Raw genomic sequence first — 12,639 nt, 5'->3', positions numbered from 1 at the left:
GCATTTTAACATGGCATTTAAGCAAATTTAATCAAACAGTGTAAATATTTTAAACATGGATGAAAGATGCAGATTATGAAAGTACATGAAAATCTGAGCATTTTACATATATAACATGTTTTATTTGGATGCATTGACATTTAGTTATGAGCATTTTAAAATGATGGCATTGATGTCAATATGCAGAAAATGAATAAATGCTAAAACACAAGGGATAGGGAAAAAATATACACGGGCCGGATTCAATGCACGGTGCAAGCCTAGAAGTGGAATTGACCCAAGCGGCTGAGTGTGTGTGCATGCAAAAGAAAAATAAAAACAGAGGACAAAAGGGCAAGTGGTGGGTTTTGAAACCAGGATCTCCTGGATCGAAGGGAGCGACTTTTGCCACTGCGCTGCTGCTATGTTTGTGCATGACATGGTCGTGGCTCTATTCTAACCGAACCCAAGGCTAGGCCTTCTTCTCCGTGGCGCACGGTGGAACTCTAAGACGGCGCCAGCGAGCTAGGCAGCGACCGTAGGGACCACCAACCAATGGCGGGGGTGCGGAAACATGCGGGGGGAGCGTGAGTGAGCAGCTGCTGCTTGCAGGGTGGTGGTGTGCGTGCAGGTACTCATGCACGAGCAGGCGCTCGTCCCGGTCATGGAGAAGACTATGACCGGGTCTGCGGGTTGAAGCACTACGGCTGCTGCGCGTCCAGCGCGTTGGGATTGAAGGCATGCGCAAGCAGAGAGGGTCGAGAGTGGGCGGGAGTGTGTAGGAGCAGCGAGGTGAGTTCCAGGAACTCATCCATGGCGGATATGGAGTTGGCGGCTCGAGAAGACGACTACGGCGACGGTATTGAACAAGAGAGGGGCTGGGAGGAGCGACTGCTCACCGAGGGGTGCTGCTGGAGTTTTACGAGGTCGTCGGAGACCGGAGACGGTGAGAAGGCGCGCTGATCGGGGCGGCGTCTTCGGTTCCGTGAAGCAGAGGAAGCAGGGGAGGAAGAGGACGACGGGGAAGAAGCTGTACTTGCTGATCCGGGGCTCGGGGAGGTGCGGGAAGGTGTTGCCGGAGTCGTGGGACTTGCCGCGGAGGAAGAAGGTCGGGGTCGTCGGCTTCTATGCCGGGCTCGAGCATCAACTCGGCCCGGCCACGGTCATGGCGACGGCGATGACAGGGAGGCCGTGGGGGAGGCTCCCACCAAACTAACTCCCGGGATCGATCGAGGAGGGTGACGGGGCGCAGGATGACATGCCGGAGAGGATCCTGGCGCAATCGGACGCGAGGACGACGATGGACGCCAGCGGTTTTCTTCTCTCAGGTGCTCTTTTCTTGAGGAAGAAGAATAACTAGAGAAGGAGAGGGGTTCTGGCGGCGTTGAAGGGAGGAGGGGAAGCTAGGGTAGGGTACAGACGTCGAGGGATGGTATATAGGGCGCTAGGGAGCTGTACGGCAGCCCATCGAGCGGTGCCATGGCGATCCGATGGCTACTGATTGGTCGTACAGAGATGACATAGGTAGAAGAAGGAGCAGAGGAGGGCTTGGGCTGGATGACTGTGGAGATGGGCTGCTGCTGCTGGTGCTGGGCTGCATTGCTGCTGTTGGAGCTGGGCTCTCTCTCTCCCTCTTATTCTTCCTTTTCTCAATTTCCTCAAACAGAAAAATAAGAGAGAAAAGCTCAGAGATAAAGGGAAGGCATGAGAGAGATATGAGAATATATCTGGAGTCCAGAATTTGTGCAGAATTTTGATAAATTGCTTTGGGCATGTTTAAGGATAGAAAAATAATTCAAGTTTGAATTAAATTCAAACTTGAGCCATTTTTGAACCAAACCAAATCAACTTAAAATATCATGAATTTGGACAGAGAGGTTTAGGACATGGTCTCATATTTATAGGAAAATATTGGACATTTATGGAGGAGAAAATGTCACTTGCAACAATGAAAGAAAGAAGAAGGAAGGAGGAGAATATGGTGCATTGATAGGTTGAGAGAGGAAACAAGTGGTAGGAATATCAACACATACATAGCACAAATAAAGTAACAAGATGAATCTCACAATGCACATGAACAAGTAAAATAAAACAAGCACAACAATCATATGGAGACGAATGCATGATGCAAATAATAATAATAAAACAAACCTCACAAGCAAGCAAGCAATCATGAACATGATGGATGCAAATGCATATGACAACATACATGAAGATGGAATGCACAAAGTGAGAAAAACAAATAACACAAGCATGATGATGCAACAATTTATTATGAAAATCATGGAAACAACAAAAATAAATAGAAGGCATCTGGAGCATCGGTCTTGGGGCGTCACAACACTCCTCCACTTACAAGAGATCTCGTCCCGAGATCTAAGGATGGCACCGGAGAGAAACGAAATAGGAAGAGGTAAAACAAAGTTGCTTCTTTGACAAACGAGTGAAACCCACAAAACTTGAGAGGTTGATCAAATCGAAAGAAAGAATACAATGGAGATGAACGAGATTGCAAACACTCTGTTAGCAAAGAAGAACAAAGAACATGATGAGAACCAAGAGCTTAGGGGACAAGATAGATTTTTAAACCACTCCTGTTAAAACTAGATAGAGAAGGAATAAGATTGATATAATTTGGGCAGCACTCCGGCTGAAAGAAGAAGAAAAACTTGATAAGATGAAAAGCACTTGAAGAGATGACACAACACTCCGGTTAAATGGATAAGCATGAAAAGAACACGATCCTCACAATTCGAGATGATAGAGTGAAAGGAGCAACATCACAATGTCTCGGAAGAAAGAATAGAAGATAGATCATGCGAGTAACAGAATGGAGTAGAAAATGCCAACTTCTGCAACAAATGAGCTTGGAAAGCATCCTTGCAAAGAAGAATTGAACGGAGTTGTTGGAAAATCAACAACGAAAAGCACAAGCTTGTTGTGGGCTTATGGAAAACATCTCAAAATGATGAGGTGACAACCGGCCACTAATGGAAACAATTGCTTGCTTGAGAACAACGAAGAGATGAAAAACCTCTTTCACAGAGAAGGATATGGAGAAAGATTGGATCATTGATAAGCACCACAAATAGCAACATTCCTTAGGGAAGGCTTTAGGTGAAATCTATACCAAGATAACTCCAGAGAAGAGATTGATGGATTTAAAATACCTCATTCTTGACAACATGTGAATCACGAAACATGAATGGAAATTCTCAAGAATGACATAACACCACCTCAAAAGCTAAGGTAGAAAGAATTGCACTTCGAAATGCAAGAAGAAGAATACTTGAATGCCTCAAAACAAAACATGTGTTGAGCACCATGTTTAATTTTTGAGTATAGCTTGGCGGATCATCAACTCGAGAGAAGTCTTGAAGAACAAATAAAGAATGAAAGGAATCCTTGACGAACCACCATGTAGAGCCTCCATGAAGAACTCCGGTAATAAAAGGATGATAAAAAGAAAGAGAAGTTGAAAACACGAGGAGAAGCCTTGCAATGATTTAGATGGAGGTTCTGATGAGATAAAGCGGAAAACTTGGAACTCCAGAAAAAGAATAGATGAAACACTAGAACCGAGAATTACTTCATCATGAACAATCTCCGGAAGAAAAGAATTGAATCACATCGAGGAAATAAGAATAAGATTTATTGTATGCTTATCCTTCATCAAATTAAATTGATGACAAGCAATGGATTTGGCATACTACTTATTCCCGTAGAAAGGATTAAAAGATATATAGCGCGAACTTGAGAAGGTATTGATGGAACCACCGGTGGAATTTGGAAACAACGAATGAATTAATATGATAACGAAGGAAGTGAATTCTTGAACGAACCACCGTAAGAATTGAAAATGAAAGTAGCAAAGGCACAAGTCACCGAGAAGAATTTGAAAATGAATGATGAAACTTGAGGGGATTCAGATAAATGAGAACGAAGAGAACATGAACTGATAAGAGGATATTTGAACAATGCACCGGTAAGATTTGGAGAACGATAGCCACACGCTGAGAATGAAGAATTATGACATGATGGCCTTCGGAGGAAAGAAATGGAAACAACTCATGAAATGCTTCGGAAGGGTGAAAAGAATATCCACAATCAAAAACAATTATGAGGATGGCATGAAGCTAGAACCATGAATCTTCAAGAGAATAGACCAAGATTTAAGAGAAACTCTTCTTTCGTCTTCCCATGTTGAGAATGATGATGAGAACCACCATGACAATTGTTGAGATACTCCGGAACAAAGAAGAATAGAAATGATGAACCAACGATGAAAATATTCTGAAAGCGATCGTGGAGAAGGAATATAACTGATGAAAATTCATTCTTACGTCAAACTTCGAAAGACTTTGGGAATGGCTCCGGGAAAATAAGAAGAGTCAGGTAGGATCCTGGGAAAAGACCTGTGGGTTAGGGCCCACTCAAGAGAAACACCGTTGAAACAATTTTAAAGAGAGGTTGCACCGGTTGAATTAAATGGCTTGAATGAGATAACAACCTCGAAATATCTTGAACGGATTGAGAATGGAAACACAAGTCTTCTGAGATATCTTGAGCACTCCGGATAAGAATAGAGAAAGGTGAATAATTAAGAGGTGCACCGATGTGGAAAAACATTTGAAACGAGGAAAGGGATATGATCAACACCGAAAGCTTGAATTAAATCCACCGGAGAGGAAAAGAGACGAAGAATAATGAACTTGAAGCTCCGTTAGTATCTTCCTGAGAATCACCGGATAAGAACATTGACGGAAAAGAATGGAGAGACTTCCCATCAATAAAAAGGATACTTGATTAAGAAATTTGAGTCCTTGAAGAAAAGGGGTGGGAGGGTGGGAAAACAAAGGCAACTTGGGGCAGGTGGAATGGATACTGTTGAAGAAAACTTAAAATTGATCTAGCGGATGTTGAAAATGATCGGATCCAATTGAAGAGAAGAACACCGGTTGGAAAAGAGTTGACATGACAATCTCAGTGATCAAGAACGATTAGTACTCCCATAGAAAATATGAGAACTCTATTTAGGAAATGTATGGATTCAACATTTGACTTTGAAGCAACTCGAATACCACAGATAAAACAAAACAAAGGATTGGCTTGCAGAAAAAGCCGGAACAAATACATATGATAGAGAATTACCCAATCCCGTATCATGCATCTGTCGGAAAGATATTCTAGGAGATATTTGAATTCCCACCTATAAACTCCCGAAACTTTCTGGTTATGCAATCTGGTGTTGGGGATACAGGGGAATCAATATATCTCACCCAAACTAACAATCCCTACATCCAGTTGTATCCATCCGTCAACACATAACCAAGAAAACTCCGGAAATCGTGTACCTCAACCTTCGAAAAGCATCCGTTATACGAGCTATGGCAATACTCCCGAACTCCCCAGTACTGGGTGGCGTCGAGGTTACCTCACCAACAACTGCATAAAAGAGATTTTCGATGTCGGCAAAACTCAGGTATTCCAGAACTGCAACGATAAAATTGTGACGACAACACCTCGGAGCTCAACTCCCCGGGTCACTGCCACATAAAAGACAGGAGGCACCAAGAACAATGTTCTCGTCACAAAACCATCGGAACGATTCCAAGATACCCGCGTGATCCTAAAAAACAATTTTGTGAAATTTGAGAAGAGGAAAGTCAAAACATATACGTCAAGAGACCTCACTAGAGCGACGAAGGGGGCTGAGGAGTAAAAAGAATCCTACTCTCCGATATACATAATACTAAGACTCAAAATAGTTTTCTTCTAGACTCAACAGTGGCCAACAATCAAGGGGGCTCCTATGGTCGGTCGAGGCTCTGATACCAACTTGTCACGCCCAATATGCCATACTATCCTAAAGACACTCGAAGGTCCCACCAAGGATAGAACCGCATATTGATACGCTTTTGCAAGGTGGATATCATTACATCAACATTACATAATAGATGGGGATACATTCAAAAGGCATACAATGCCACACGAATACAACATCATCTTACATAAGAGCACCATCCGACTATGGATGAAACACAAATAGAAACTCAAACGACATCCACCCTGCTAGCCCAGGCTGCCGACCTGGAACCTATCCCCTGATCGAAGAAGGAGCAGAAGAAGAACTCCAAAACAAGGAAACATCGTCATGATCATCGCATAACCTGTACCTGCAACTGTTGTTGTAGTAATCTGTGAGCCACAAGGACTCAGCAATCCCATTACTAGGGGTATCAAGACTAGCAAAGCTTAATGGGAAAGGAAGGGGTAAAGTGGTGAGGTTGCAGCAGCGACTAAGCATATATGGTGGCTAACATACGCAAATAAGAGCGAGAAGAGAAGCAAAGAAAGGATCGTCAACTAGTAATGATCAAGAAGTGATCCTGAACTCCTACGTACGTCAAACATAACCCAAAACCGTGTTCACTTCCCGGACTCCGCCGAAAAGAGACCATCACCGTTACACACGCGGTTGATGCGTTTTAATTCGGATCTGGTGTCAAGGTATCTACAACCGGACATTAACAAATTCCCATCTGCCGCATAACTGCGGGCACGGCTTTCGAAAGTTTAAACCCTGTAGGGGTGTCCCAACTTAGCCCATGATAAGCTCTCGCGATCAATGAAGGATATTCCTTCTCCAGGAAGACCCAATTAGACTCGGAATCCCAATTTACAAGACATTTCGACAATGGTAAAACAAGGCCAGCAAAGCCGCCCGATGTGCCGACAAATCCCGATAGGAGCTGCACATATCTCGTTCTTAGGGCAACACCAGATGAGACTAGCTACGAGTAAAACCAACCCTCAAGTTTCCCTGAGGTGGCCCCGCAGGCAGCTCAGTTCGGACCAACACTCGAAGGAGCACTGGCCCGGGGGGGTTAAATAAAGATGACCCTCGGGCTCCGGAAACCCAAGGGAAAAAGGGCTAGGTGAGGCAAATGGTAAAACAAAGGTTGGGCCTTGCTGGAGGAGTTTTATTCAAAGCGAACTGTCAAGGGGGTCCCATAAATCACCCAACCGCGTAAGGAACACAAAATCCGGGAACATAACACCGATATGATGGAAACTAGGGCGGCAAGAGTGGAACAAAACACCAGGCATAAGGCCGAGTCTTCCACCCTTTACCAAGTATATAGATGCATTAAATTAAATAAGATATATTGTGATATCCCAACATAATCCTGTCCACCATGGAGCAATCTTCAACTTCACCTGCAACTAACAATGCTATAAGAGGGGGCTGAGCAAAGTGGTAACATAGCCAAGCAACGGTTTGCTAGGAAGGGTGAAAAGGTTAGGGTCTGACATGGCAATTGGGAGGCTTGAAGATCAAGTGATAGGTAGCGCAGCATAGCGATAGAACGAAGCAACTAGCATAGCAATGATAGTAGTGAGATCCAGGGTAGCGGTCATCTTGCCTGAAATCCCGCAAGGAAGAAGAACGAGGTCCATGAAGAAGACGAACGGGAGTAGTCGAACAAATCCTCACAATCGCAACATTACCGGAACTAAGAAGCAACACCGGAAAGAAACAAAGAACATGCTAAATGCACAAGCATAAACATGGCATGATGCATAAACAAGTATGATGCATGTCCGGTTTAAAGAGGCATGGCATGACAAAGTGCAACAAACAACACTACAACTTAAGTGGACCTCAATATGCAACGAGTTGCATATTGACGAAATGTCAGCGACCCTGACAGACAGGACCCGCAGGACAGCGACTCCACCAGCCAGCACGCTGCCTCGCGGCCCACACACCTCAAGCGGCCCAACCCACGCACCAGCGGGCCGTACTGGACGCACTAAGGCCCGACGCGTAACTACAAGAAGGAGCGACCCGGAGGAGACGACTATCCAGAGGATCACGAAGGCGGCGGCTCCACTTTTCCCCTTTCCGAACCCTAGCGTCCCTGTTCTTCCATGCGAGAGCGTTGCTCCCTGTAATCATCTGTATCAGCTACTACTTCAGAGAGCAATATAGATCAGTTCATCATCCCTATCCGTCGCTACTCTAACACTTGGTATCAGAGACCAAATCGCATCCATCAGATCCATTCTGGCTCACCTCATCGAGACTAGGGGCTTGCGGCAAGCATGCGACGCGATGGATCCGAGCGTCTCGGCCTTCCTCACCCGCTTCGAGACCAAGATCGAGTCCGCGATCGACGGTCTCACCAAGGCGCAGCAGTCCACATCGGCCAAAATCGATGATCTGCTCGCCTGGCGCCCTGATCTCGAGCGCCGGGTGGCGGATCTGGGCGACGCCGTCACAGCACTGCAACGCGCCCAAGCACCCCCTCTGGCCCGACCCGACGCGGATCTGGTGCCCGAGGGCAGCGACGCAGTGAACCAACCTCAAGGGCCCGATGGCCACGGCGAATTCCACATCAAACGGGGGCCATCAGCGGCGTCCCTCGAGACGCTGCCGCCGCTCCCGGCTAACGGTACGGCCCCGATTTCCACCTCTCCAGTTCCGCTGTCTCCTTTCTCGCATGCCAGCCAGATGCTCACGGGGCTCGGCCAAGCGCATCCCTCAGTTTCCTTTCCGTAGTTCTCGGGAGAAAATCCTAATCTGTGGAAAACTCTCTGCGAACAGTATTTTGCCATGTTTGGGATTGTACCTTCATTTTGGGTCCCTATGGCATCTCTGAATTTCTCTGGACCAGCAGCAATATGGATGCAATCCATCCAGCGCCGCCTCGGCGAGTTCGATTGGTACTCGTTCACTGCGCTGCTTTGCACGCGGTTCAGCCGCGGTCGCCACCAAACTCTCATTCGCCAATTCTATGCAGTTCGCCAAACCACTACTGTAGTTGATTATATTGAGAGATTTGAATCTATCATCAATCATTTGAATTCATACTCTAAAACAATTCATCCTTACTATTTTCTCACACGATTTGTTGAGGGCCTAAGGACGAACATCAGGGCGGTCGTCATGGTGCAGCGACCCCCTGATCTGGACACAGCGTGCGCGCTCGCGCAACTACAGGAGGAGGTGGCGGATGGAGCTCGGGGACACCCACCACGACCACCAGACGCGCCCCCAAGGACGGCAGTACCACTGCCACTGCCCCCGCCTCCGGTGTGACATTCGACCCCAACAATCGCCACCGACCGGCGCAGGACTGACACCGCGCGAGCCGACTCGTCCAAGATCAAAGTGCTGCGGGACTATCGGCGCGCCCGAGGCCTCTATTTCAAGTGTGGCGGGAGATGGGGGCATGACCATGTATGCCCCACCTCAGTACAACTACATGTCGTCGAAGGGCTCCTCGACATGATCGGCCTCGACAACTTCATCGACACACAAGTGCAACAAGACGAAGGCTCCAGCGAGGTCATGGCAATTTCTCTATCTGTCGTGACTGGTGGTGTCTCTGCCAAGGCATTCCAATTGCGCGCTTGGATCCAAGGCCGAGAGGTGTTGTTGCTCGTCGATTCCGGCAGCTCCAATTCCTTCATTGATGCCAAGTTCGCCAAATCCCTTTCCGGGGTTCAGCCACTACCCAAGCCTGGGCGTGTCCGAGTCGCCGACGGCAGCGAACTGGTGTGCTCTTCGTTTGTGCCTGGTTGCGCTTGGTACTCACAAGGACAAGAATTCTTCACTGACATGAAGGTGCTCACTCTGGGCACCTACGACGCCATTTTGGGGATGGACTGGCTCGAGGAGCACAACCCCATGACAGTGGATTGGCGAGCGCGCTTCAGTTAAATTCCCACCCCGGCAGGACCGCTTCGCCTTGTCGGGCACGATGCAGCATCAACTGTGTGTGATACCATCAATAACATTCAATTGCAAGGGTTGTGCAGCAAAGGAGCCATCTCGCATATCATCCACCTGTGCATGGTTGAACCAACAGCAGAACCGTCAGCACCAACTCCAGATTGCATCCAGCAAGTTCTCAATGACTTCCCTGACGTATTCGCCGAACCAACAGGGCTGCCACCTCGGCGCGACTGTGACCACCGCATTCCCCTCATTCCGGGGGCACAGCCAGTGAACATTAGGCCATACCGTCACAAGCCAGAACTAAAGTCTGAAATCGAATCTCAAGTCGAAGAATTGCTGCGTTCTGGAATTATTCAGAGAAGTACTAGTCCATTCTCGTCTCTAGTCATATTGGTCAAAAAGAAGGACGGGACATGGCGCTTGTGCGTCGATTACAGGCATCTCAATGCGCTGACCGTGATAGCCAAGTACCCTGTCCCCATCATTGAAGAACTCCTTGACGAGCTCCATGGTGCAGCGTGGTTCTCGAAGCTCGATCTTAGAGCCGGATATCATCAGATCCGGTTGGCTCCAGGAGAGGAATACAAGACCGCGTTCCAAACTCATCAGGGCCACTTCGAATTTAAAGTGGTTTCCTTTGGACTCGCGGGCGGACCCTCTACATTCATTGGAGCCATCACAACGACCCTCAAGCCGCTCAACCGTGTCTGTGTGCTGTCCTTTTTCAACGACATCCTCGTCTTCAGCAAAACGTTGCAAGAACACATCGATCACTTGCGACAGGTGCTCACGCTGCTTCGCCGGGACAGTTGGAAGGTTAAACGCAGCAAGTGCGCCTTCGGGCAGCAACAGATTTCATACCTGGGGCACACGATCAGCGCACAAGGAGTCTCCACTGATCCATCCAAGATTACCTTAGTGACCAACTGGACGACCCCCACTGATGCCAAAGGAGTGCGCAGCTTCTTGGGGCTCGCGGGATACTACCGTCGTTTCGTCAGAAACTTCGGTGTAATCGCAAGGCCTCTGTTCAGCTTACTCAAGAAGGGGACCCCATTCATCTGGACATCAACCACTGACACATCATTCCAGGTGCTCAAACAACAGCTAATATCAGCTCCTGTACTTGCGTTGCCCAACTTTCAACAACCATTCACGATTGAAACAGACGCCAGCGACCGCGGCATCGGGGCCATTCTACAGCAGCAAGGGCATCCCATCGCATTTATGAGCAAGGCACTCAGCCCACGGTACCAGGGACTGTCAACATACGAGAAGGAGTACTTAGCTATAATTGTAGCGGTGGATCAATGACACCCGTACTTGCAACATGCTGAGTTCGATATCCTGACTGACCAGAAGAGCCTAGTTCACTTGGAAGAGCAAAGATTAACAACCCCCTGGCAGTAGAAGGCATTCATGAAGCTCCTGGGGTTGCACTACCGCATTCGTTACAAAAAAGGCATAGAGAATGTGGGTGTCGATGCCCTATCAAGAGCCAATACAACTGAAACATTGACTACAGTTACTTCTTGCCTCGTGGCATGGTTAGAGGACGTGATCAGCAGCTATAACAACAACCCTCAGGCAACTCGACTGCTGGAACAACTTGCTGTTCGGGAAGATCCAAAGAAGCGATTCTCACTGCAACAGGGCGTCATTCGTTTTTGTGACAGGATATGGTTGGGAGGAAGCACACACATGCAGCAAAAGATCATCGCCGCATTCCATGATAGTGCTATGGGAGGCCACTCAGGTTTTCAAGTGACCTACAGGCGCATACGACGGCTGTTTGCCTGGCCAAAGATGAAAACCCAGATCCTGCAATATGTACGATGCTGTCAAGTGTGTCAACAAGCCAAGCCAGACCGCGCTGCTTCTCCAGGCCTGCTCATGCCGCTTCCAATACCCAAGCAGCCATGGTACATGATCTCAATGGATTTCGTGGATGGCCTTCCACAATCCAGCAACTTCAACTGCTTGCTTGTCATCGTGGACAAACGGACCAAGTTCGCCTATTTCCTGCCCCTCGCGCATCCATACACTGCTGCAACCGTGGCCAAACTCTACCTGCGTCAAGTATACAAGATCCACGGCCTGCCTGGTGCCATAGTTTCAGATCGAGACCCAGTCTTTACAAGTCATTTCTGGCAAGAGCTATTCAGAGGGGTAGGAACGGAACTCAAGTTGAGCATAGCGAACCATCCACAAACCGATGGTCAAATGGAGCGAGTCAATCAGTGTGTCGAGACGTTTCTCCGTTGCTTCACACAGGCGTGTCCGCGGAGGTGGAGTTTCTGGATACCGCTAGCTCAATTCTGGTACAACAATGCTCATCACTCCGCCATTGGTATGACCCCTTTCAAGGCCATGTTCGGGTACGAGCCGCGCTAGTGGGGCATCACAGGTAACAGCACCTGTTCAGTGCCTGCCCTTCAATCATGGTTGGATGAACGCGCTACTGTCCAAAGCCTCCTGCAGCAGCACCTTAACCGAGCAAGGCAAATAATGAAGGAACAAGCTGATGAGAAGCGTTCATTTCGTGTTTTCGAGGAGGGTGACAAGGTATTCCTCAAACTCCAACCATACATCCAATCATCAGTGGCTCCGAGGGAAAACCACAAGCTTCGATACAAGTTCTATGGCCCCTTCCCAATCATCGCTAAGATCAATGACGTGGCCTACAAACTTCAGCTTCCTCCTCATGCCACGGTGCATCCAGTGTTTCACGTCTTCCTCCTCCGTCGTGCACTCGGTGCTGGTATGTCAGTCGAACCTCAGTTGCCGCATTGTATTGACAATCTTGCTGTACCCATGGTAGTTCTGCAAACCAGGTGGCGCAAGCAGAAAGACAGCATATGCAAGCAAGTGAAGATACAGTGGTCCAACTCTGCAACCTTGGGCACCACCTG

This window comes from Triticum dicoccoides, chromosome 7B (assembly GCF_002162155.2).
Source record: "Triticum dicoccoides isolate Atlit2015 ecotype Zavitan chromosome 7B, WEW_v2.0, whole genome shotgun sequence".
NCBI classification, from domain to species: domain Eukaryota; kingdom Viridiplantae; phylum Streptophyta; class Magnoliopsida; order Poales; family Poaceae; genus Triticum; species Triticum dicoccoides.
Note: the sequence above shows the minus strand (reverse complement) of the source record.